At 40.5% G+C, this 24,635-nt stretch overlaps 1 protein-coding gene across 6 annotated transcripts in view; it reads right to left on the bottom strand.

Annotated features, from left to right (window-relative positions):
* LOC103480793 (phospholipid-transporting ATPase ABCA1) overlaps nt 1-23,023 on the bottom strand; it is a 213,883-nt gene extending 190,860 nt beyond the window's left edge. For 3 of the 6 annotated variants that reach the window (XM_081600007.1, XM_081600001.1, XM_081600005.1), the window contains exons 1-2: nt 21,225-23,023; nt 11,028-11,163 (exon numbers count right to left, since the gene is read on the bottom strand). The gene's annotated coding sequence lies outside the window, so the exon portion shown is untranslated. Of the gene's footprint in view, nt 1-11,027; nt 11,601-21,224 lie in introns of those variants that run through there. The other 3 variants (XM_081600006.1, XM_081600003.1, XM_081600002.1) reach the window with 3 other exon arrangements.
* Between the last annotated feature and the right edge of the window lie 1,612 nt (nt 23,024-24,635).

The raw sequence follows: 24,635 nt of genomic DNA on the forward strand, positions 1-24,635 counted from the left end.
TTTTTTTTGGGTTTAGGAGTTGGGTTTAGAGCCAAGGTGTGAATTGAGTTTATGTTTGGTATATAATGGAAATGGTTAGGTTTAGGGTTAGGACAACAGAAAAGAATAAAAAGCAAATGGAAGCCACTTCAAAGTCCTTGTTAAGGCAGAAAGACATACCATCTCTGTGTGAGTGTCCTTGTCATTGCCTGGACATTGACTGCAGTTCTAAACTCTTGAAAGTTACAGTGAGAGAAATTGGATCTTGAAGTGGAAAGACAATAATGGTCAAGAGTTCCTTGTAAGATTTACAGTGGAGTCAAACAAATAAATACAAATTTCAAAGATTTGTGCTGGAGTCCAGGAGAGTTTGCAGAGAGCTTTTAGACAAATCTGGAAATAACAGGTAGTTTTAGCAACGGTCACAAAACACCAGTGAACCTCATCTCACAAGGCTCCACTGATGAAGAAAATAAAATGCTGAAGAATGTTGGAACATGTTTACGGTTTTCTGCAGAGGAATTGGACAAGCCAATGAAATGAAAAAAAATTCATGTGCGTTTCAATGAGGCTCATTTGTCAGATTGAAAGGTTTTAACCGATTCACCGGCGTGCTAAGACCTTAGAAATGACTTTGTAACCCTTTCCAGATAATGTCAGTGACCTTGTTTTTAATACTATGTTCTAGCCAATATCGGGCATCTCCTTCGAACCGTTTATATTAATATTCATTCATCTTGCTGAGTATAACAATATTTTTATTAGTTGTAGCTGTGCTAACAATCAGTCACTTGTGAATTATTCTACTCAGCAATTATGCTAATCTGATTCTTCTGTCAGATAAATTTACGGACACTGAAAATATGAGAAGCGCTGCAGAATTACAGCCGGTTCTGTGGCTTTCACTTTTTTTCTTAGCAAGTGAAAATTCATCCTGAAGGAGAGAAAAGCAGAAAACTTGAGGGAAAACAAATAATGGCTTTCCTCAACAGATATTGTAGCTTGATTCTGACTGCTGGCTCTGGTTAACATTGCATTTGTTTTGACGTCAGCCAACATAGCCCACACATACTGTGAAGAGGGAGAGGTGGTTTTTTTTTAACTTGGGTAGTCTGTTTTGACATTAATGCTACATAGCCTGCAGAGAGAACATAGTGCAGAGAAAAAAAAACAAAAAACCGCAGAGCTATTTACACATGCCAATTAGACCAAAGAAGAAGCAGCAGCTTTGAGGTACTTCTGTGATAAATTTGTAAGATTCAAAAGGTTAAATTGGTTCATTTCTTAGTGTATATGAATACAAAGGTTCCATCCATCCATCCATCCATCCATTTTCTTCCGCTTATCCGGGGTCGGGTCGCGGGGGCAGCAGCTTCAGAAGGGAGGCCCAGACTTCCCTCTCCCCAGCCACTTCTTCCAGCTCCTCCGGGGGAATCCCAAGGCGTTCCCAGGCCAGCCGAGAGACGTAATCCCTCCAGCGTGTCCTGGGTCTTCCCCGAGGCCTCCTCCCGGTGGGACGTGCCCGGAACACCTCACCAGGGAGGCGTCCAGGAGGCATCCTTACCAGATGCCCGAGCCACCTCAACTGGCTCCTCTCGACGTGGAGGAGCAGCGGCTCTACTCTGAGTCCCTCCCGGATGACCGAGCTTCTCACCCTATCTCTAAGGGAGAGCCCAGCCACCCTGCGGAGGAAACTCATTTCGGCCGCTTGTACCCGTGATCTCGTTCTTTCGGTCATGACCCAAAGCTCATGACCATAGATGAGGGTGGGAACGTAGATCGACCGGTAAATCGAGAGCTTCGCTTTTTGGCTCAGCTCTCTCTTCACCACGACGGACCGGTACAGCGCCCGCTTCACAGTAGACGCTGCCCCAATCCGCCTGTCGATCTCCCGTTCCCTTCTTCCCTCATTCGTGAACAAGATCCCCAGATACTTAAACTCCTCCACTTGAGGCAGGACGACCCCCCTGACCCGGAGAAGGCACTCTACCCTTTTCCGGCTCAAGACCATGGCCTCGGATTTGGAGGCACTGAGCCTCATCCCGGCCGCTTCACACTCGGCTGCGAACCGCTCCAGTGAGAGCTGCAGATCACGTTCCGATGAAGCCAACAGGACCACATCATCCGCAAAAAGCAGAGATGCGATCCTAAGGCCACCAAAACGGATCCCCTCAACACCTCGGCTGCGCCTAGAAATTCTGTCCATAAAAGTAATGAACAGAATCGGTGACAAAGGGCAGCCTTGGCGGAGTCCAACTCTCACCGGAAACGAGCCCGACTTACTGCCGGCAATGCGGACCAGACTCTGACACCGGTCATACAGGGACCTGACAGCCCGTATCAAAGGGCCCGGTACCCCATACTCCCGGAGTACCCCCACAGGGCCCCCCGAGGGACACGGTCGAACGCCTTCTCCAAGTCCACAAAACACATGTAGACTGGTTGGGCGAACTCCCATGCACCCTCCAGGACCCCGCTGAGGGTGTAGAGCTGGTCCAGTGTTCCACGACCAGGACGAAAACCACACTGCTCTTCCTGAATCCGAGGTTCGACTATCCGACGGACCCTCCTCTCCAGGACCCCTGAATAGACCTTACCAGGGAGGCTTAAGAGTGTGATCCCCCTGTAATTGGAGCACACCCTCCGGTCCCCCTTTTTAAACAGGGGACCACCACCCCAGTCTGCCAGTCCAGGGGAACTGCCCCGATGTCCATGCGATATTGCAGAGTCGCGTTAGCCAACACAACCCCGCAACATCCAGAGCCTTAAGGAACTCCGGGCGGATCTCATCCACCCCTGGGGCCCTGCCACCGAGGAGCTTTTTGACCACCTCGGCGACCTCGTCCCCAGAGATTGGAGAGCCCAGCCCAGAGTCCCCATGCTCAGCTTCCTCAACAGAAGGCATGTTGGTGGGATTGAGGAGGTCTTCGAAGTATTCCGCCCACCGGCCCACAACGTCCCGAGTTGAGGTCAGCAGCGCACCATCCCCACTATAAACAGTGTTGGTGCTGCACTGCTTCCCCCTCCTGAGACGCCGGATGGTGGACCAGAATCGCCTCGAAGCCGTACGGAAGTCTGTCTCCATGGCCTCTCCAAACTCCTCCCACGTCCGAGTTTTTGCCTCAGCGACAACCCGAGCCGCATGCCGTTTCGCCCGCCGGTACCTATCAGCTGCTTCTGGAGTCCCACAGGCCAAAAAGGCCCGGTAGGACTCCTTCTTCAGCTTGACAGCATCCCTCACCGAAGGTGTCCACCAACGGGTTCGAGGGTTGCCGCCGCGACAGGCACCAACGACCTTGCGGCCGCAGCTCCGATAGGCCGCCTCGGCAATGGAGGTACGGAACATGGTCCACTCAGACTCAATGTCCCCCACCTCCCCCGGAACGTGTTCGAAGTTCTGCCGGAGATGAGAGTTGAAGCTCCGTCTCACAGGGGACTCCGCCAGACGTTCCCAGCAGACCCTCACTACACGTTTGGGCCTGCCAGGTCTGACCGGCTTCCTCCCCCACCACCGGAGCCAACTCGTCACCAGGTAGTGGTCAGTGGACAGCTCCGCACCTCTCTTCACCCGAGTGTCCAAGACATACGGCCGCAAATCCGATGAGACGATGACAAAGTCAATCATCGAACTGCGGCCTAGGGCGTCCTGGTGCCAAGTGCACATATGGACGCCCTTATGCCTGAACATGGTGTTCGTGATGGACAATCCGTGACGAGCACAGAAGTCCAACAACAGAACACCGCTTGGGTTCAGATCGGGGGGGCCGTTCCTCCCAACCACGCCTCTCCAGGTCTCACTGTCATTGCCCACGTGAGCGTTGAAGTCTCCCAGTAGAACAAGGGAGTCCCCAGGAGGGGCACTCTCCAGTACCCCCTCTAAGGACTCCAAGAAGGGTGGGTAATCTGAACTGCCGTTCGGCCCGTAAGCACAAACAACAGTCAGAACCCGTCCCCCACCCGTAGGCGGAGGGAGGCCACCCTCTCGTTCACCGGGGTGAACCCCAACGTACAGGCGCCCAAATGGGGGGCAACAAGTATGCCCACTCCAGCCCGGCGCCTCTCACCGTGGGCAACTCCAGAGTGGAAGTACGTCCAGCCCCTCTCAAGGAGACTGGTTCCAGAACCAGAGCCATGCGTCGAGGTGAGGCCGACTATTTCTAGCCGGAACCTCTCAGCCTCGCACACTAGCTCCGGCTCCTTCCCCACCAGAGAGGTGACGTTCCACGTCCCGAGAGCCAGCTTCTGCAGCCGAGGATCAGACCGCCAGGGTCCCCTCCCTTGGCTGCCGCCCATAGCACAATGCACCCGACCCCTTTGGCCCCTCGGACAGGTGGTGAGCCCATCGGAAGGGGGACCCACGTCTCCTCTTCGGGCTGAGCCCGGCCGGGCTCCGTGGGTAAAAGCCCGGCCACCAGGTGCTCGCCATCGTGCCCCACCTCCAGGCCTGGCTCCAGAGTGGGGCCCCGGTGACCCGCGTCCGGGCGAGGGAAAACGCAGTCCAAAGTTCGTATTCATCATAGGGGTCTTCGGGCTGCACTTTGTCTGGTTCCTCACCTAGGACCTGTTTGCCTTGGGTGACCCTACCAGGGGCATAAAGCCCCAGACAGCATAGCTCCTAGGATCATTGGGACACTCAAACCCCTCCACCACGATAAGGTGGCAGCCCAAGGAGAGGAATACAAAGGTTAAAAATTACAAAGTTAATAAGTAGAAAAGGAGTTTGCTCTGTAGAGACAGAGTTGCAAGAATGAAGTAAACTAAATACACAAAAATAAAGGCCATCTGAAATCCAAGGGATCTGACAGACTATGTTGAAGATTTTCACTCTGAATTAAGGTTACTAATGCTAAAACACCAGAGGAAAAGTTACATGTGTGAGAGAGTTGTTGTGCTCAGCTTTTACTGGCAAAGTTGGAGCAATTCTTATTATTTCCCTTAAGACATTTCCAGAAAAAGCCTTTTCCATTTTTTTTTTTTATTTAAAAGTACAAATAATGACAAAATTCTCAATAAGACAATTCTTACATAAATTTCTGCATATGCAGATTTCCCATTTTAGCTCTTGAACAGTAATCAAGTTAATTGCTGAAGTTTAGATGAAACACAGGGCTTATTGGTTAAAGAACCCAGTTAAACATAGGACTTTTTTCCTCACCTGTGCGTGATTTTAATCTATGATCAATGGGTTCGTCTGCCCGGTCACAGTCAGACGTTGGCACCTGCTGCTGCTCTCGCATGGAGAACCACAGGAACAACAGCTCCAACCCGGTTCTCTGCCTGCATATTGATGGGGCTCGAATCTGCCCTGGTATAATCTGCAGTACTTGCTTTTGCCCTCTTTAACTTACACTAGCAGTGTCATTTTAAAGGACGCCAACGTTTAGCACTGTGAAAATTACATACGGAATCTGTCAAAAAGCAAAAGTAAGGCAGGTGTACATTCGAAGAACATTTGACGTTAAGCATAAATTGTGTGTAACACCCATTAATATAAATACACAGTAATTTAGCCAATCTTGGTCCCTCGTTTATTGGATGCTTCTGAAGGCACGGTTAAAATTAAACTGTTATATTGAAAAGGCTGTAACTTGTCAATACGTTCCTCCTAGTAGATGATACTCCCTGCGTTTCTGCCATGTTGAAACATATCCAAATTCATGTCATCACCAGTTTATGTGAACACTACAAAGTTTTAAAGTGTGAGAACATGTTAAGAATATCCTGACAAGAAACCATCTGATAACTAAAACTAAATGGGAATTGTTTGATTTAATCAATATGTGGTTTTTAAGGATATTTACGTGAGAAATATCTGGGGGAAAAAATTGAGCATTTTGTAGAGCCACCTTTAGCCACAGTTTCAATTCTCTACCAGATTCAGACATCTAGAGACAAAAATTGTTGTCAATTTTTTTCAAAATAGCTCAAGTTCAGTCAGACAAGATGCAGAACATATATTTTCTGTTTTAAGCGAAGATTCTAAATTTAGTTGATCTCTAAATCTTTGCAGCTTTACATTTACAATAATTTTCCTTTTCAAGAGTCCAATCTATGGCACATTTTCGTCAACTTAAGTCTTATTTGGAGGAGCCCAAATCTGTTCTGGGTGGTTACAATGTATTTTCTCTAGGTGAAATCAGATTAAAGGTCAATACAAATCCAAAGCATACCTTTGAGATTTTTATTTGTACAAACTTTAGTCTCATAAGTCATTATGTACCTTTTTATTATTTCACAGTTATGTTCTTCCTTGTGTTATCACAAAAAGACACATTAAAAGATATTGAAGTTTGTGGTTGTGAAGGGACAAAATATGAAAAATTCAATAGAGATGAATACAAAACAAAATCAAATCAAATACAAGATGCTTCAACATGGCAGAAGACCATTTATTTTTCTGACAATCTATTTGCTCTAAAGCTCCATTTCATATTGACTGCTCGTGACTTCTCCGCAAACCTCATAAACAACAAAGTCCAATTGTCCCTTTTAATCTCTCTAGCCTTAAATATTAATATTTATTAATTGAACTTTTAATTTGCCTCCTGGCAAATGTTTATTGATGTTGGTATTCAAAATACACTTACCTCAAGCTCATTTCATGTCGCAATGCTTTTACGTTGCGTATTTGTTTAATGGCTTTAAGTGGCCTTCTATATAGATCCATCAATCCTTTTTCATCATTTTACAGCTCAGTAATGAAAGAGTGAACTAGAGCTGAGCTATACTGACTTAATAGGAGCTTTTAGCAGCCCGTATACTGTCCATTTCATTTTGTAGTGCTGGGTAAGAAGTTTATGTCCTTGGCATTTCCAGAAGTCAACAACCCGTAAGCTTGGGCCTCGAGTCACAGTGCCGGTCAGTCCACTGATGGGAACATGACTTCGGTTGTGAAAACACAAAATCGTTTTTTTTAATTTTTTTACCTGGTTTAATACATTTTTCTAAGCGCCTAATTATCACCTACTGTGATGAAGTGTTCCGGTAAAATTAATCTCTGCTTCTCCGCTTGAGCAATATGTGCCGATTAGAAGTTTTCTTCAGGGCGAAACGATCACACAAGCAAGAATATTTTAACTTTAAAAGGAAGTTTGAATTTCTTGTGGGGTTTCTCAAATTTATGCAACTCATGCGGCTAAATATTATTCTTACATGCCACTGCTTTTAATCATAGTTTAAGCTTTATCAGCAATTTCTTTTTAATTGTTGGAAAGCCAAAATGACACAAGGGATAAACAAATGAGAAAAGACTTAAAATTTCATAGGTTGACGTGGCATTTTCTGGAAGGTATGTATGTATACGTATCTAAACAAAACTAAATGATTTTATGCTCCAAGATGAATGTGCTTCAAAGGGATGCGTTCAAAATCACTGACTGGAGATAGCGATTTATACACATAAACAATATGCGAAACTAGGTAAGGTAATTATATAGTACATTTTAAACAATAGCATCGCTTATTGTTTGGGAGTTGCACTGGACTGCTTTATTTTCTTCTGAATGTTCCAGTTGTGTCCACGGCTTTGTGTGTCCACTTTCACTGAAGCTACCAATAATGTGAAAGAGTGACCAAATTATTCCTTCAGCGAGCAAAAAAGAATGATGATTGCGTATCGATTACTTTCTATTGAACCAATCAGTGGAGGAGCTTGCGTCTGCGATGTCTCTGGAGATAACGCAGGCCATTTTCTGCTTCTCTGAGTGAACGTTGAAATCAGAAAGGATGATGAGATCACTGGATGTTGGGCTCTAAAGCCTTATTAAAACAACGAATGGTGCCATGCATTAGAGGCTGTTTAAACAGAGGAGAGTGGCGCGACATCAATATACAAAAGCGGTGGCGTTTTGGGGGGAAAGCGATCGTTCATGACAAATGGACGCAAACGTCCGAGGCTCGAACAAAGAGAGGCTTGATTAATGCCCCTGGTTTGTGTCTCAGAGAAACTCAAGTCCTGTTTTGCGGAAATAAATAGCAGTGTTTGGGCACATTGTGAGCTGCGACTGATTCAGCGAGACAAAAATAAAGGCTTTTTGTGTCTTATTCGTGGCCTGTTTTTTCATCTTCCCCCCCGCTTCAAAAACATTATTTTATGTTCATGTTTTTGTGTTGAGCCTCGTTTGAATACCTAGTCATATCAAAAGAAATTACTCCTAAAAGAAGTTGTAAAAAAATAAAGAAGTGTGAAAACCAGTCGTCCTTTCAGATTATTACTTGAAACATGAATGTATTGTTTTTTTTGTTTTTTTTTTCTTATTATTATTGTTGGACATGAAAAGCTGCCACCGGCAGACAGAGTTATTCTAATTACTGAACATGAAGGAATTCTAATAAGGAAATGCATTAGACGTCCCTACTTTCTACACTGTTTACAGCTTCAAACTTTATCATATTGTAAAGCCTTCAAAATGAATTAGTGTTTTAATTTGGTGAGTACTGTGCTATGACCACTGTTTATGGGCCCATGTCAAGGAAAAATGGCAGAGTGCTAATGGCAGGCCATGTTCTCAGAGGAAACACCAACTTGGACAGAAATGGCCATGTATTACTGTCAATTAGTACAACTGCCAAATGAGCTGTTAACATGCATCTTTCTGCTTTTTAGAGGTGAGGCAAAGGTAGGATGTTGTCTTACATTATGTGCAGTACTTAACCTTTGCGTTTCTACATGCACAAGTTCAAGAGGTTGTTTTAGGTTTTTATTAAAACGAGCTTCCGTGGACTTATTCTGATAAGTGTCTTGCCTTCATAAATAACTTTCCGAATGACCTCGGTTTGAAGAACAGAACTTTAGCTCGACTCTACGATCAGAATTAGAGCCTACTAAAAGAACGTCTACAAATATATTTTTTACTGAGCCAGACAAAATCAAGCATAATTTTCGCAAGTATAGCCTACAGCCTATAGCCTGCAGTGCAGTCAATGCAAAGTAATGTAAATTAACAGAGTTAGTTAACACTCCCAGAAAACTAGTCAGATTTAGACACAATACTTTTGAAAGCTTGAGGCCTGTTTTCTCTCTAATCTTTGTAGAGTGCCAACATTTTAACATTTTCTTCATTTATGTGCTTAGCTTGTTGTGCTCCCGACTCTCTCTCCAGGCGACGATACGTGAACAAAATGCTACAAGAAAGTCTCTAGAAATCCAAAAGTTTACTTTGCTACCAACTACAAGAGAATGCATGAGTCTACAATTAAAGAGAGACTACATAAAGTTTAACGTCTGTGCAAGGAGCTAATCTTTGAATACAGGCAGTGACCAGGACATCTGGAACAATGTTTGTTGGTCAAATAAATCAAAAATCCAATTACTTGAGCACCAAAAGCAATGGAGTCGTTTGGCACAAAACAAAATACAATTTCCAAACGTATTAAGATCGAGGCAATAGTAAAGAATAGACCTGAAGGTGTCATAGTTTGGGGACACTTTGTTGCAGCAGTACATGGCCTGCTAATCATTGTAAAACCCACTACAAACTCTATCGTGCAACAGAAGGTGCTTAAGGAAAATGTGTGTTCATCTGGAAAGAACATAAAGAGCAAATCTGAACTTTGCAATGTGTAAATGACCAAAAAGATACCAATAAATCCAAAGATTTATTGGTATTGGCAGAGAATAGAGAAACGGAAAGATCTGGGTCGAATCAATGCAGGCAAATAAAAATCTAGGCTAATTTGATTAAAAATATATATATATCTTGAGTTTTAAGCCACAAGAGATATAATTTGAACCATTTTACTTGCCTAACACAAAAGTAAGCGAAGAGTAATGGTTATAAATAAATCTCTCATATTTCTCATAACCTAAATTATTTTCAACTTTATTTCCTGGAAGTCTGAGATCAACTGTCCTAAAAAAACTCCACAAAAATGGCATTTCATTCAAATTTAAACCATCACTTTAATGATGTGAAAGGAGCGTGAAACATGTGTTTATATCCAAGACTGAAATAAATGAAATACTGTTTCAATTCCAACAACTATTTAAACAACTTCAAGACAGGCAAGAGTGCTCAACTTAAAAAAAAAAGTCATATTTTGCCTGTCAAATATTTTAGTAGCCTTTTGACAAATCTTTACATGGAAAAATACCAGGGCAAACATCAGGTAGTTATGGAAAATGCACCTCCTAATTTCAGGAAGACAGATTTTAGTGCATTTATTGAAGACACTTTCCAAGTAGAGAGTGCTCGAATTAAAAAGAGAGTATTTGACATATTATTGTCTAATGTTCTCCAGGAAGCAAGTTTCTTAATGATGTGTAAAATTAATTTATCTTGGCTCACAGACATCAAGAAATTATAAAACACACTCATTAGGAAGTAATTAATAATTAGTCAAATACAAAATTATAATCTCTTAATGATTTCCACAAGCATTTAAAACACTGTTTTAGTGTGGTGTAATTATGACAAGTTCTATGAAGATATCAGAAGATAATATCCTGCTGCCTGCAGACCAACTGACTGACTGTTGTAAAGTTTTTTAGGATTAGTCTGAAGAATTATAAAAAACACCCAAGACTGGGATTTTGGAAACAGAAGTTAGAAATGTTTGACAAAAAAAAAGAAAAAAGAAAGCAGCACAGAAAACAGTGAGATATACCGAGACCATTACATTAACTTTAGTGTTATTCCTCTAGCAACTGCAAAAGTGGATCAACATTTTACTGAACTGTAAAATCGTACTGTGCATTTCACAATCAGGTCTGCGAAAAATTATATTGAATAAAAGTATTTGCTTAGTCATTAGAATACTTCAGGATTAACATGAAATATTATTCACATAAGTCAAAGCATTTATATCATCGTGGTATGCTGACTAAGTGCCAGAGGAAATCAAAGGGAAAAAAAAGAAAAGAAAAAGAAAACAACCTTTAGATCCAGGGCAACCAAGTTTGATAGCAAATCAGCGGTTAACTCGTACCATCTCCCACATTCACAATGTTTGAGTGTAACAGGACCTGTTCAGATGGCAAAGAACTTATCTCGGTGTGATGCTGCAGCCCTCAGCTCTAAAGCTGGGATTACAGGGAAATTGAGTTGTACCTTTTCATGCCGTATTTGAGAACAAGAGGTTTCTGTGATTCACCTCGCCGCATGAGAGAAACGTCGATAGAAGGTGGATAAACTGGCTCGAGGACGTCTGCAGGAGCTGCCTTGGTCTCTTAATAAGGACCCGTGCCTAAGAGATGACAGAACAGAGCTCTGCTGTGTTTTCCAGCACAATGCTTTGGTTTACAGAGAATTACACGTGCCGTTAAAATGAATCGTTTACATACACCAAGTGGAGAGACGCGTCAACTTTTCTTTTCCTCACTGACTAATATTTGTATGAAATCAGACTACAAGTTTTCTGTTGTACATCACTCAGAACTACAAGAATCAATTCTGTTGCTACATGCCAGACACACATTTTCTTTTTTTTAAACTTTCATCATATTCAGAAGATTGCACACATTTCCTGTACTTTTTGGTGGAACTGCCTCAAATTTTATGAGTCAAGTCATACATTTTTTGGTTTCTGTCTGCAGGCTTCTCACAGCAGTTTGCCAGAAATTTGGCTTCCCCCCCTTGATAGAAATGTGAAATGAGACTCTTCTAGATGCAACTTTCTCCAACACACCTGATTCATATGAATGGCTTGCTATTCCTTTGGTCTCTGAGAAATGTGAAGGCATGTTGAAGAGGTAGGTCAGTCATTTGATTCAACCGAGAGGAGATGCATAACACTTCAAAATCTTGATTAAAATTTTAGAAAAAAATGTATCATTTACAACAACAAAAAAGTATTTTTGTTGATCCGTCATAAAATCTCATTAGAATACTTTGAGGTTTTTCATTGCCATGCGACAGAATGTGAGAGAAATCATAAGAGACGTGAATACTAATTATGCAAACTTTACTCAAAAGGGACTGTAATCCACCACAAATACATAAAAAACAAAACAGCAGACATCCCATAACTATTAGAACAGGTCTGCTTGTCCGAGCGTTTCTCGCCTTTCAAAGAGTAAGGCTACGGGCGACAGAGATTTTCTGAACGTTCTGACCTTGGGATTTACACTTGATCCCAAAATGATCTCTGTTCAAAGTCTGATTGACATTTAAAAAAAAAAAAAAAAGGTTCATTGATCTACTTGGGTTATTTCCTCTAACATGACACACTCTGCCCAGCAGGAAGTTAACTGGAAGCTAAGAGTTAAATTAGGCTGCATAAGCTGACTAAAAGCCTCTGTGCTACAAGTTAAGATGACAGATGCTGATGAGTAGCTTAAGAACAACATACAACACGAGCACATTGGAATTTCATATATTTAGAACTCGTCGGTTCTTGTATGCAGTTTACAAATTAAGGGATGCGTTGTGGGATTCCGTCTGACTGGACAGTGTGGCATTGGGTTATACAAATTATGACATTTCTCTGCAGCTCTTTTCTTGCCAATGATGACATTTTAGAGCAAAATATTTTCTGCTGTTTTGCAGTCCTTAGCCACATTCAAACAGCCTTTTTATTAAATAAAAAGACAACTTTGGAGGTGGAGAATGACCAAGGATGACGCAGTGGCCCGCTTTGTTCTGCTCTTTGCATGTCTGCTGATACTTTCAATGCAGCCCTTATTATTTTTCTTGATCTATTTTCACTTAATGATCTCTGGGTCAGTTCACCCAGTTTGTCCCACCTTCCCTCCACTTAATTCTGAAAGCGATGCATTTCAGAGTACCAGTCATCACGAATTTCTTGATTTCTCTTTGTAATTTTGCAGACTGGGTGAATTTTGCAGATGGATAATCATAAAAGTAATCACTTTTCCCTCATTGCTTCATTATCTGTATCGTCTTGTGTCAAGTTTATAATGAACCATATTTCCATTAGCTTGTGGTAAATGTCTTGTAAAATGTGGGATTACTTATAATATTTAAGAGACAAATAAACACCCGCTACAAGCAAACATGGAATTACGACCTCTAATATGTCACACCTTGAAAGCAGACTGGCTGCAGTGGCAGAAAACCTCACAGACATACTACACTGCTCAAAAAAAATAAAGGGAACACTTTAACATTTAAGTGAACACTGAAGTGTTCCCTTTATTTTTTTGAGCAGTATACATACCCTCAGCTGCGAACAGGGAAAACACGTTGTCTGGCCTGATGAGTCTTCGTTTCAGGTGCAAAATTCAAGTGCTTGGATCAAAATTTGGTGCAAACAACATGGACGCATGGATCCAGTCCGTCTAATGTTAGCAGCGAAAAGGCTAATGGAGCATGTCACAAAGCTCAAATCATCTCAGTCTGGTCTCTTAAACAAGACAATAAGTCCACTGGCCTCCACGGTCACTAAATCTTAATCCAATACGGCACCTTTGGAACAAGACACAGCAGGAGATTCCCATAATGAATGTACAGAAGACAAATCTGCTCATGTGGCAACTGTGTGACGCCAATTATGCCCATGTGGATCAGGACCTCTAGTAAAAAATTTGTGGCACCTTGTTGAACTGATTGTAAGAAATTCCGAAGAAATGTACAATATGTGGCTCAAGTGTTGATTGACTAAATACAGTGAGGATGTCTCAGAAAACGGTAATATAACAGATATTTCTAATCGCTCTTTTGGTGGAAATTGCAACTTTCAAACATACTGCTTCCCATTTGTGGATTATGTCGGAACTACACATTTAATTAAGTGACTTGCTTACATAATTTAAAGGTAATGGATTTGTAAGAGAAAATCTTTGCAAAGATCTATTAAATCTGCCTGCAGGCGTTTTGAATTTCTAAATTAAAGATGTGTGTCCTCTCTGACTTCTAATAACACCAACGTACATAGAGGAGACATACACCAGCCGTTTGGCCTTGCTAGAATGCAGTTTTCAAATTCGGATCCACCCTTCAACCACATTTTGTTTTCACTGTTCTATGGCTTGAGAAAAAAATTAAAATATTTAGCCCTGCCATTCTTCTTCTATTGGATATGTCAGCCTCTGTTGTTTGTGCCATGAACTAATGTCAAACCTATTTTGCTTGTGGGGGATTTCCTGAAGCATGAGCAACACGATGGCTTTTTGGGGATCACGGTGTCCATGGGAAGAGTTCAAAAACAATTACGCTTCATCTGTGCTTTAAATGTTTAGTGGTGTTGGGACTTAGGTCAAAAATGGAAGAATTGATTTGTATGTTTTAATGCATCCACACTAATTAAAAATAATAACGAATGGTGAGTAGATTCATGTCCTAAACGCGTGTTACATTACCAATAATAGGTTGCATCAGTAAAGAGCAGGGCTTCCAACTAAACTGGAATCCATAAATGTATTTTTCCATGTGCATCTAAGTGACGGAAGAAAAATAAGTGCAATCTTAAGACCTGAGAACTGACAGGCTGAAAGGACAAGGAGCGAAATTATAGGACAAACACAATGACAACCAGTTTGGCGAAACGATCGCCGTCTGGCAGCAATACAATATTTCACTGAGGGAGAAGAACTTTACATGAAATGTCAGTGCAAACATTGACCGTGACAGGCTGACCATTGAGGGAATCCATTACTGGGCTCTGATAATGGTGCCATGCATGGTGTCCTCAGAATCTGTCTGATGCTCTCTTGGTAGCCTCGGGGGAGGTGGGGAGGAGGGTAGATCACTCTGAATGATGTAAGCGATGAGTGTGAAGATGTATAACTGTTCGCGGAGCCGAGCCTGAGCCACACAGCAAGCGCACCGAGTCTTAACACGCCGTGTGTCAGTCACCGATAAACGTCATCGTAGTATGGTGTGATGCCATTTGGGTGTCACTCCTTTAATCATCTTAGGAAAGATCTTTTTTTTTATGATATATTGTTAAATGCAAAGTAAAAATGCCTTCATTCCAGCATGGTGAATTCACTATAAATACAAAAACAGGGGGGAAAAAAAGTACATAATGATATTTATGCCACACAGATGCACGAGGACCTGCCTGCTCCTCTTTAATCAGAAGCATGGAAAACCTTCAGGTTTCCAGAGATGTGTGGCGACTAAAGAGCAACAGCTGGGAATACGGAAAGCTAAAAGGCTCACAATAAATGGGCTTTGTGAAGCTTAGTGGAATTCAATAAATTCAATAATTCAATAAATGCTGTCAAAAGTGCAATCATGTTTGTAGGAACAACATGATTTTCAAATAATGACAAATCATGTGTGCTGCGAGTATTTCATTTAGATTAACTGTTCAAGAGAAATTACTCCATTTGACTCTATCTTCTATTTTGCATCAAGATGAAGGACAAATAAACTAAAAAAATGACATTAATTTTTTTTTTCTTTTACTTCTTCAGGCTTAATAGTTTTCTTTACCCTGTAGAGTACTGTTTAGTCGTGTTTTTTTATTTGAAATTACCCAAATGCTGAACAAAATTGTGAATGAAATGGAGAAATGTGATAAAATAAACAACTTACAGGCAAACAAGTAGTGAAGGCAAGACAAGGAACCAAATAGTAAGCGTAACAGAAGGATCCAGTAATGACAAATGAAAACCGATGAGCATACATACTGAGACGAGGGTGGAAATGACAAAGCAACCAAGAGAAGTAATCAGAGGCGAATGGGGAACAGCTGATTCAGAATATCAGGTGATGGGGAACAGCTGCGAAGGGGAGCGCAATGAAATGAGAAAGAATTGTGAAGAAAAAACCTAAAAGAAAAACAGGAAAACAGTAATTTAAGATTGAAATTCTAAAAGCCCAAAGAACATAACACAAGACCTACAGAATGTAAATAAACAACAAGGAAATGATCAGAATACAAACAATGGGACATGCTTAGTTTAAAATGGCAGGATTATCCCTTTAAAACGTTGACGTTTGAACGATCCAACCATAAGCTTCACTATGCGTTCTTGTGATTTCTCTGATAGACTGACACTGCGTACGGCTGATCATGAAGAGGGAGAAATTAACTCACTCATGACATTACAATTGGAAACCCGAGTAGCTTGGTTTTCTTTCTTGCCGTGGGGGAAAATTTGAAGAAAAAAAAAAAACTGGACAGTAAGGAAACTGAACTAAAGTCTCAAAGCAGACGTCTGCGGTTTTGGGGGAATTAAGGTTCAATACAAGTTTCTTTCTTTATTTATGTTGCACACTTGTGGTATTTGCTAGCACTGCTAAAAAAAAAAGAAAAAAAAAACGTAGTGAATTTACCAGCACAGAAATCGTGCAAAAGTGAAACTAGCATTCACGAAAGGCACTCGCGTTTTTTGATGAATCGTGCCCTTAATGAGAACGTCTTAAAGTAAATGTGAAGTGGGCCTTGGCAAATTTTGCAACTGCGGACAACTTCCAGCTGCCATAGAATGAGAGAGGTATTTCTATGCAGGGAACAAGAGACCTGATTAGCACTTTTGTTTAGCTCAGTCATTTTGGTGCAGAGGTAGTTAATGCAGATGAATCGGCATCAAGCTTTATTGGTACATGAAATTATTAATCACCCATAAATCCTTGTCGCCCCTGCCGTTTCCTTCTGCCGCTCTACCATTACTATTCGACATAGCAAAGTTTTTTTGACAGCCACAGATATTTTCTAGAACACAAAGCTTAAGCACTTCGAAATGGAAGAGAACAACATCCAGCAAGGAATGAGAAGAACTGAGGGGAAAATAATGAAACACAAAGGAGAGAATACCAGAATGTTGTGGAGAAAGGGCATAAAACCCCCCAAAAAAACAAAATAGAGAAGACATCTTTGGATGTGTCTTGGATAAAAGAAGAAATTGAGTGTGAAGGGGCTGTGAAAACATCTGAAAATTTTCGGACTGAGCTGCCACACAAATCCATTTTACTCCCAAAGCAAAACAGCCATTTTAGAATAAAAGACTTTCCATTCCTGCACATTTTCTTGTCACGGACGGTTGGAGAGACCAGCAACCAATACATTGTAAAGTGCCACAGGAAGCTCGGATGAGGAGGGTTAATGAACCCACCTTTTCCATCATCCCAGTGGGCGTTTTTTTTTTTTTTTATGGAAGGAGAAATTAATTACTTGTGACAAATACACCAGTGCTCGGATGAGCTGCCATTTCTGCCAGGCAGCCTGTGAAGAAAAACATTTTTCCTCTGCGGTTATATTGGACTCGTCTAATCAGCACCGCGTGCAGAAACTTGTGTCAACACACACAAAAGACATTACAAGAGCTACATCAATAGGCTCCCTTGACAAAAAACATGACAGCACATAAAAAAATGAAAAGTTCACAAGCTCCGACACTGATGGCACGCCGTTTCCACGCTAAAACGTCGAACACACCCTGGCATTATGGCTCCGCTCTCAAGGGGAAAAGCCACGTGAAATGACAGACTTTCTCCTTTTTGAGCTCAGCACTCGACAACTTCTACGCCTTGAGCAGGCGGTGCTTGAGCTTTTCTTTTTCTTCCTTTTGCAGTGCAGGCGAGACGCTTGGAAATGGTAATGAAATAATTTGCCTCAGAACAAGCGCCGCTATGATTAAAATGACATGTTTCAGCGTACCCACGTCAGTAGCATATTGACCCCATTAATCATGCAGCTAAACGCAGTTTCCTTTTCCACATTGGCCAGTTTGATGAACTGTTTATTGGCTTCCTGCGTCGCTGCCGCACGAGGGTCTGAACCAGAACTATTAGGCTAATAAAGAATGCAGAGTTTTAATAATTAAGATCACGCTGGCTGATGATTGCATTCGTGGTTTGCAGCACACGCCTCGGAGACATGAAGTCGCATATAAACGAGTTATTAGTTGTTTGGAGATCAATAGACATGCAGAGTAGCACCTACAGGCTACAAAAACAGCCATCTAAAAAGAATACCCCATAAAAGACCAAGAAGTGCTCGGCTAAAGCATTCCGACTCTTTCAACCTTCTCAAATTTCCCAAGTAACGGCAACAAATTTCAATGTATTTCATTGGGATTTTGTGCGATGACCAACACAAAGCAACACATATTTATGATGTGGAAGGAAAATAACACATACTTTCCAAAATGCTTTATAAACTCAAAATTTTATGGACTAAGCTTGAGCTATTTCGCAAAGAAAAACAAAATCGAGTGTCCAAAGCTGGCAGTGGCATAGCCTTAAAACTGTAATTGCAAATGTTGGTTCTACAAAGTATGAAAGCAGAGTGGCTGTACAAAGTTGCATGACGTCACACTTTTCTGATATCCGCAACAATATTTGGTATCGACATGGCAAAAACATTAAAAACTTCAAAGGGTAGGAATATTTTTCCAAAGCACTGTTTGACCGTCCAACAGACTTTAAATAGAAAGAAAAAAGATAACCATTACCTGACTCAACTAATATAATTTAAACCAGTCAAATGGAGGAATTATTTATTATCAATATCTACATCCATAAACGTTTCACCTTTAATTAATCCGACAGCCAAAAAACAGGAAAAAAATTGAAATGCGTGGAGGAGAAAGAGCGAGGTGCCAATAGGTGAGGAGTTTAACGTGGACCTCAAATCAAAAATAAAGCCGGAAACATAATTGAACAAGGCTTTAGACACTACCGTCAATAAAAAGTGCTGCAGTATCGCAGCAGACAGACAATTAAAAAGCAATCCGTTTGCTCTAATGGTTGCATTTGGTAGAGGAATGATGAATTAGAATTCAATGAAGTTGTACTTATTATAGCTGGATGCTTGCCTTGTAACTCCTTGATGCCGAGCGACCCTGAACTGAGAAACAAATTACTTAGAGTACCAGAGGAATGAATTATTCATGTGTTACTAGATAATAGACACCTTGAACAGAAACTTTCACACAAAAAAAAAAAAACAATCTTTAAAACAACTTGCTCAGGGGCTCAATTATTTCCATCCTGGTTAGTTATAATAAAACCATTAAACAGTCATACTTTGATTAGTGTTGGAAATGATCTGTCTGTTATTTTAGCTCGACTTGAGTGAACATTTATATATGATCAATCAGCTCACCGGACTACCAGCAGCACAGAACGCTGTTTGATTGTAGTTGAAACCAAGAGGAGAAATGCATCTCTCTTTTTTTTTCAGGAAACAATTTGTATTTCAAAACACGCACACAATACAGCACTTCTAATCTTTGGCAGATTAAATTTTAATATCTGATAAGCAGAGGCTGCAGAGTGGTGCAGTGGGTCACGCTATCGCCTTACAGCAAGAAGGTGCTGGGTTCGAATCCCAATCTGGGGTCTTTCTGCATTGAGTTTGCATGTTTTCCTTGTGAATGTGGGGGTTCTCTCTGGGTACTCCAGCTCTCTCACCAAAAAAACCTGTTAACTGGTCTCTGTAATTTATCCCTAGGTGTGCATTAATGGTTGCATATCCCTGCGTTGCCCTCAGATTGAAGCAAACCAAGATTGTGACCTGATGCGTGCGCTATGTCGACTCGACTCCCTTCATCGGCTAGACGCAATGTCGAGGAAACAAAACGGATCTAAAAGTGGTCCGTTAATGTCAAAACTTTGAAGGATGTTTATTTCCTTCCTTCTCTCTCTCATCCTGTGATGAAGGACAATCAGCAGCAAGTGTTGCTTAGCTTGTAGCTTAATTAGGTAGCGCAGTAACGTCTCGCACCGTTATGAGAACCTGTGCTCAAAAAACACAGAGCGAACACGCTGCTTGAATTTATTGTTATGTTCAGCACAGATGGACGTACAACTTCTTCTTCTTCTGTGGTTTATTTGGGGGGAAAATTGTGCACCTCTACACGTGTCTGCTTCTTTTTTGAAATAAGCCTGGTTCATTGAAACACGTCATCAACGGATTATTTAATTTTGTTCTTATGTAAACAATGCATTCGAATTACTTAATTCGAACACCAGTGGTGGAGAAAGTACTCAAAGAACGTACTTAAGTAAAAGTACAAATACACAGACAAAAATGTACTCTAGTAAAAGTAAAACTACCACATTGACATTTGTACTTAAGTAAAAGTAAAAAAGTACTGGCTTTTAAAAATACTTAAGTATTAAAAGTAAAAGTACTTGCTGAATGCATTACCTAATCCCTAATACAATATCAGTAAGTGAACAGATTGTATTTCATTTTAATACATTAGAAATGTGCCAGTTTAATGGACAATGCCACAGATAAATCATGTTTTTATTGTGTTTACTCTGTAACATAGTTTAGACTTAGATATGTGATTCTATGCATCATAATTTCAGGGATGGAAGCATCTTGTCTCCTGTCCTAACATAGCATGAATTTCACTTTTTTGCCACTAGTGGCTTTTATTTTTAAAGAAATCCAACAGAAAGGGGATGGAAAGAAGGTGGGTGGGGAGGACATGCAACCGAGGAGCCAGTAGCAGAGTTGTAGTCAAGATCACCTACCCAAGACCAAGTCAACACCAGCACCCCATGCTACATGACACAAAAAAATAGGTTTTACCTATCAAAATTGCTTCTCAATTTGATCTTAAAGATCCACATTCCCATAGATATTAAATACTTAGAGCTGAAATAAATTTTATCAGTAAAGATCCGTCCAGAAGAATCGGATCGTTCCTGAATGTCATATCACTATATTGCACTTTGGTCACAGTGTTGTCCCATAAATGGGACACCTCAGTCAACACCTCCACTCAATAATTCAGAGCATGAGTGACAACTTTTTTTTATAGCAGATGCAGCATGTGTTTCTGTACAGCTAGCTTTGCTAGCATCACGTCCACAGATCTTACCTTTCTTTAAGCTTTCCTTCCAAGTGACGTTAAAAGTTGGACGAAGTCCCCACCGTCTGTGAAAGCGAAGCGCTGCTGATTTTACATGTCGCCATATCTTATGATTTATGCAGCGCTATTATATTACTGACTATTAGACAGACATTTTCTCCCGCTCAGAGGAAACCACTGCGCATTTCTTGGAGCTCCACGTGCGAGTAAAGGTGGAGCCGATGGGTGACAACAGACACTAAGTCACGTTATTGCTTGGATTTTACGTTGCCACCTTAAGTCCCTGAACTTCACATTTTAACGGACAAAAAGCGCAGAGCGACTTGGATGTAACGAGTAACGCGACAGTTTTGTAGAAATGTAGTGAAGTAGAAAGTACAGATACTTACTGTAAAATGTAGTGGAGTAAAAGTATAAAGTATCCATTATTAAATCTACTTATGTATAGATACATGAAAATTGTACTTAAGTACAGTAGCGAAGTACTTGTACTTCGTTACTTACCACCACTGCCGAACACACATCAATTCTATCAAGAAATTTTGCGCATATAAACATGACTTACTGCCTCCTGTTTGAGGTGCAAATCTCTGCAGTTCCAGCAGACTTTCCTTTGGCCTCCTCTGATTAACACTCTTGTTGTCAGGCTAGAAACCATGACAACCACGACAAGGTTGACAACCATGTCATGGCAGGTTTCCAGTTATAAATATGGATGTATTAAGCATCCAGTAAAATCATGTAATTCCACACAAAAGTCAAAAACAACAACAAAAAAAGTATGAAATAAAAAGAAAACACACATCTGTACGAAGAGATTCCGAAGGCCAGAATACGGCTTTAATTTTATTGCCATGCCATAAAATCCAAAAACAAAAACAAATTCATATGTACAATTTAATCAATCCACTTACCAGTGAGGCGACATCTTGGGAACTGAGCTTAATTGACAGTATATGTGCTGGAATACTAAATAAGCTGTGGCACAGATGTACAGCAGGACATGAATAATTATGAAAACACAGACACAGATGCTCTGGGTGATGTGATGGCAGTAGAAGGCTCTCTTAATTTAATGCAGGCATCATTTGTCCTTTGGGATCTTTGTCTTCACATGAGGACTTGGATTCAAATTCTGGTTATTGCTTTCATAAAGGGATGAAAGCTTGAATTGCTCATATTGTATGTGCATTACAGCTCTGTTTTCTAATTATCAACCAAATTTTCTTTGGCAAAGGACGGAGGACGAGACCTGTGCTGGTCCCAGCCATCAAAAAGCACTAAACTGCACAGTTAGAACACTAAACTAAACCTGGGCTCTTAAAAGTACATAGGCTGTTCACACTAACCTGTCATATCACTGCATTTATTGGTTGTTTTTTTATTCAAAGGTTCCCTTTACTATTTTTCTCCCGTCTTAGTTTTTATTCTTTTCATTTTTACTTACTAGGCTAGTTGAAGCTTAGGTAAAGAATTGTCTTTCTTTTTTTTCTGAAGTTTTTTATATGAAAGTTAAAGTATTTTGTTAATAAATTGCTGTTTTAGAACGCCACTGCACACATGACCTCCTTCATCTACTGTCCCACATCTCACCTGCCAGGAATTTATAAAACAATAACTGATGGAGGCTGAGAATGGCTAATTTTATTTTGTTAATCTGCTGGTCCTCTGACTCTTTTTAATTAAAATTACTTACTTTGTTAATAATTTCATAGTCAAACCAGCCAACTGTTTGGCATTTGATTTAAACCCCATGTTCTTGTTTAATTTCGGAACATTGTTTTTTTTTCGTGAAGACTCTTGGTAATATTGTCTATAACCTTGATAGTGATTTTTTTTTTTTTGAAGAGCTCATGATTCATTTGGAATACTTTTACCCCATTTCAGAGAATTATCACTGCGTTTTCACAATGTGAAAATACCCAGAACTGCATAAAGAAGTGTACTTTTCAAGCAGCAGGTCGTTTATGCCACAAGGCTGAACTGGAGAGTTTTCGTAGGTCGGCTCTCTTGAGAACAACATTTCCCAACTGCACATAGAAAGATATATAGGTTAGGCTCTGAACTAAGATAGGTCTTGTTAAGCTTTAGTGCCACTGCTCTCAGTTAGATGGAAGAAAGGGGCCTGGACGTCAAATGTCAGGTTAAAATCTAAGGTCACTGCAGTCAAACAGCAAATGCTAGAGAAACGCAGGAAGAGGAACGTTTGAAGGGATCAAGTGGGGACGGGATCAGCTGCTTGCATGATTTTAAAAAGGAAGAAGACAAAATAAAAACAGATTAAACTTTTTTTTTTTTCTAAGAATGACTATAGAATTATTATACAATGTTTTGCAAGTCTTTATACCCCTTCAACTTTTCTTTTTCTTTTCTTTTTTTTTTTATTTTGTGACATTGCAACACAAACATGTATTTAATTGTGATTTAAAAAAAATAAAAATAGAGAAACAAGCCGTCTGAAAAGTGTGGGATGCATTTGTCTTATGCCCAGAAATAGGACTGAGTGCATCCAATCACTTTTGGCAATTAACTATTTAATAGAGCACAACTTGTCTAGTGATTCAAAATCTTAAACATTTCAGCTGCTCATCGATTGTAGCAGAGGTTTACCAGAGAACATTAGTGAACAAACAGCATCATGAAGATAAAGCAACATAAAAGTCAGTTCACAGGCGATGAAGTGGAGAATGATGATATTGTTTAAAATTTAGTCTATGAAACAATATTAATAGTCAAGAGCTCTGTGGTAACTCTGGAGGAGCAGCAGATATTCACAGCTCAAGTAGGAAAATCTGTTGACATGCAAACTCTATTTGTCTAGTTAAGGGAAGAGCTCTGGTCTGCCATGAACGTTTTGGACAAAAAAACTTTTTGGCCTACATATTAACATTTTTGTGAGGTGATGCTAGCAGTTTAAAAGCTAAACTCATTTGTTAAAATGGTCAAATCATAATCAAGTCCTCATTTGGATTGAGAATCAATAATGTGACTTAAATTATTTTTATAGAGGATCCAGAAGTCCAATATTTTCCTATGTGCAAATCTATGCTGGCATTTAAACCGCTGTACTAATAGATCTGTTAAATAAGCTTTGTTTTTTCTGATGGGCTTGTATTTTGACACTGCTCCTTTCTCTGTTGGGGGCAAAAAAAAAATAGAGCAAACTGAACGTTGCATTTAGAACTAATGCTCTCATGAATAAACAAATGTGCATCTTCTCTGCTGCCCTGTTCGTTCCCAATAAACGTCTTCTACGGTGCATTCCCTCCATCAATCACAGTCAGTGTATTTGTGATTCATCTACTCAGGCAAATTCTGGTAGCTATTAAAAAAAAAAAAAAAGTTGCAGTTAGCATGAATAAATTTATGCTTTAGTCACACCTCTGCTGTATAGGAAAATGAACTTTCTGTAAATACGGCAGGAATATCACTCAGTTTGGCATTTGCACAAGTATACCCCTAAGAGTGACACTCGGTCACATCACAAAGTGTCGCTTTCTCCCTCTCCATCTACAGTTCAAATTTTTTGCGTTAAGGTTTATTGTGAAGCATCCTATCTGTGGTGTATCTATAATTTATGTCTTACAGGATCGTCTCGACACGCAGTGGAAAAGGCCACAGAGCTGATTTTCATCTCAGATGTGATTTCTCGCTCTACCTTGGTGCAACTGTAATAACCACAGAACAGACAAAAGCTGATTCGCAGAGGTCACTTTTATCTGTGTCCTTGTAAAGTGGGCTGTTGGATGGCTTTTGTTTTCTAGTTTGAACATCTGAAGCTTACAGCTGATGAAAATTAACAAGGTTAAAATTTTGCAAGTGGTAATATCTAGTACTGTAAAAAAAAATGGACAGACACACAAAAAAAGCAACCATTTCAAATGTAATAAAAATCTACTAAAATAATTTTCAAACAATTAAAGGGTCAAAATGAAAGATTACATTTTGTTTTACATCTAATGCAGCGCTTTAACAA

This window comes from Poecilia reticulata, chromosome 18 (assembly GCF_904066995.2).
Source record: "Poecilia reticulata chromosome 18, P_reticulata-male-v2, whole genome shotgun sequence".
In the NCBI taxonomy this organism is placed as follows: Eukaryota; Metazoa; Chordata; class Actinopteri; order Cyprinodontiformes; family Poeciliidae; genus Poecilia; species Poecilia reticulata.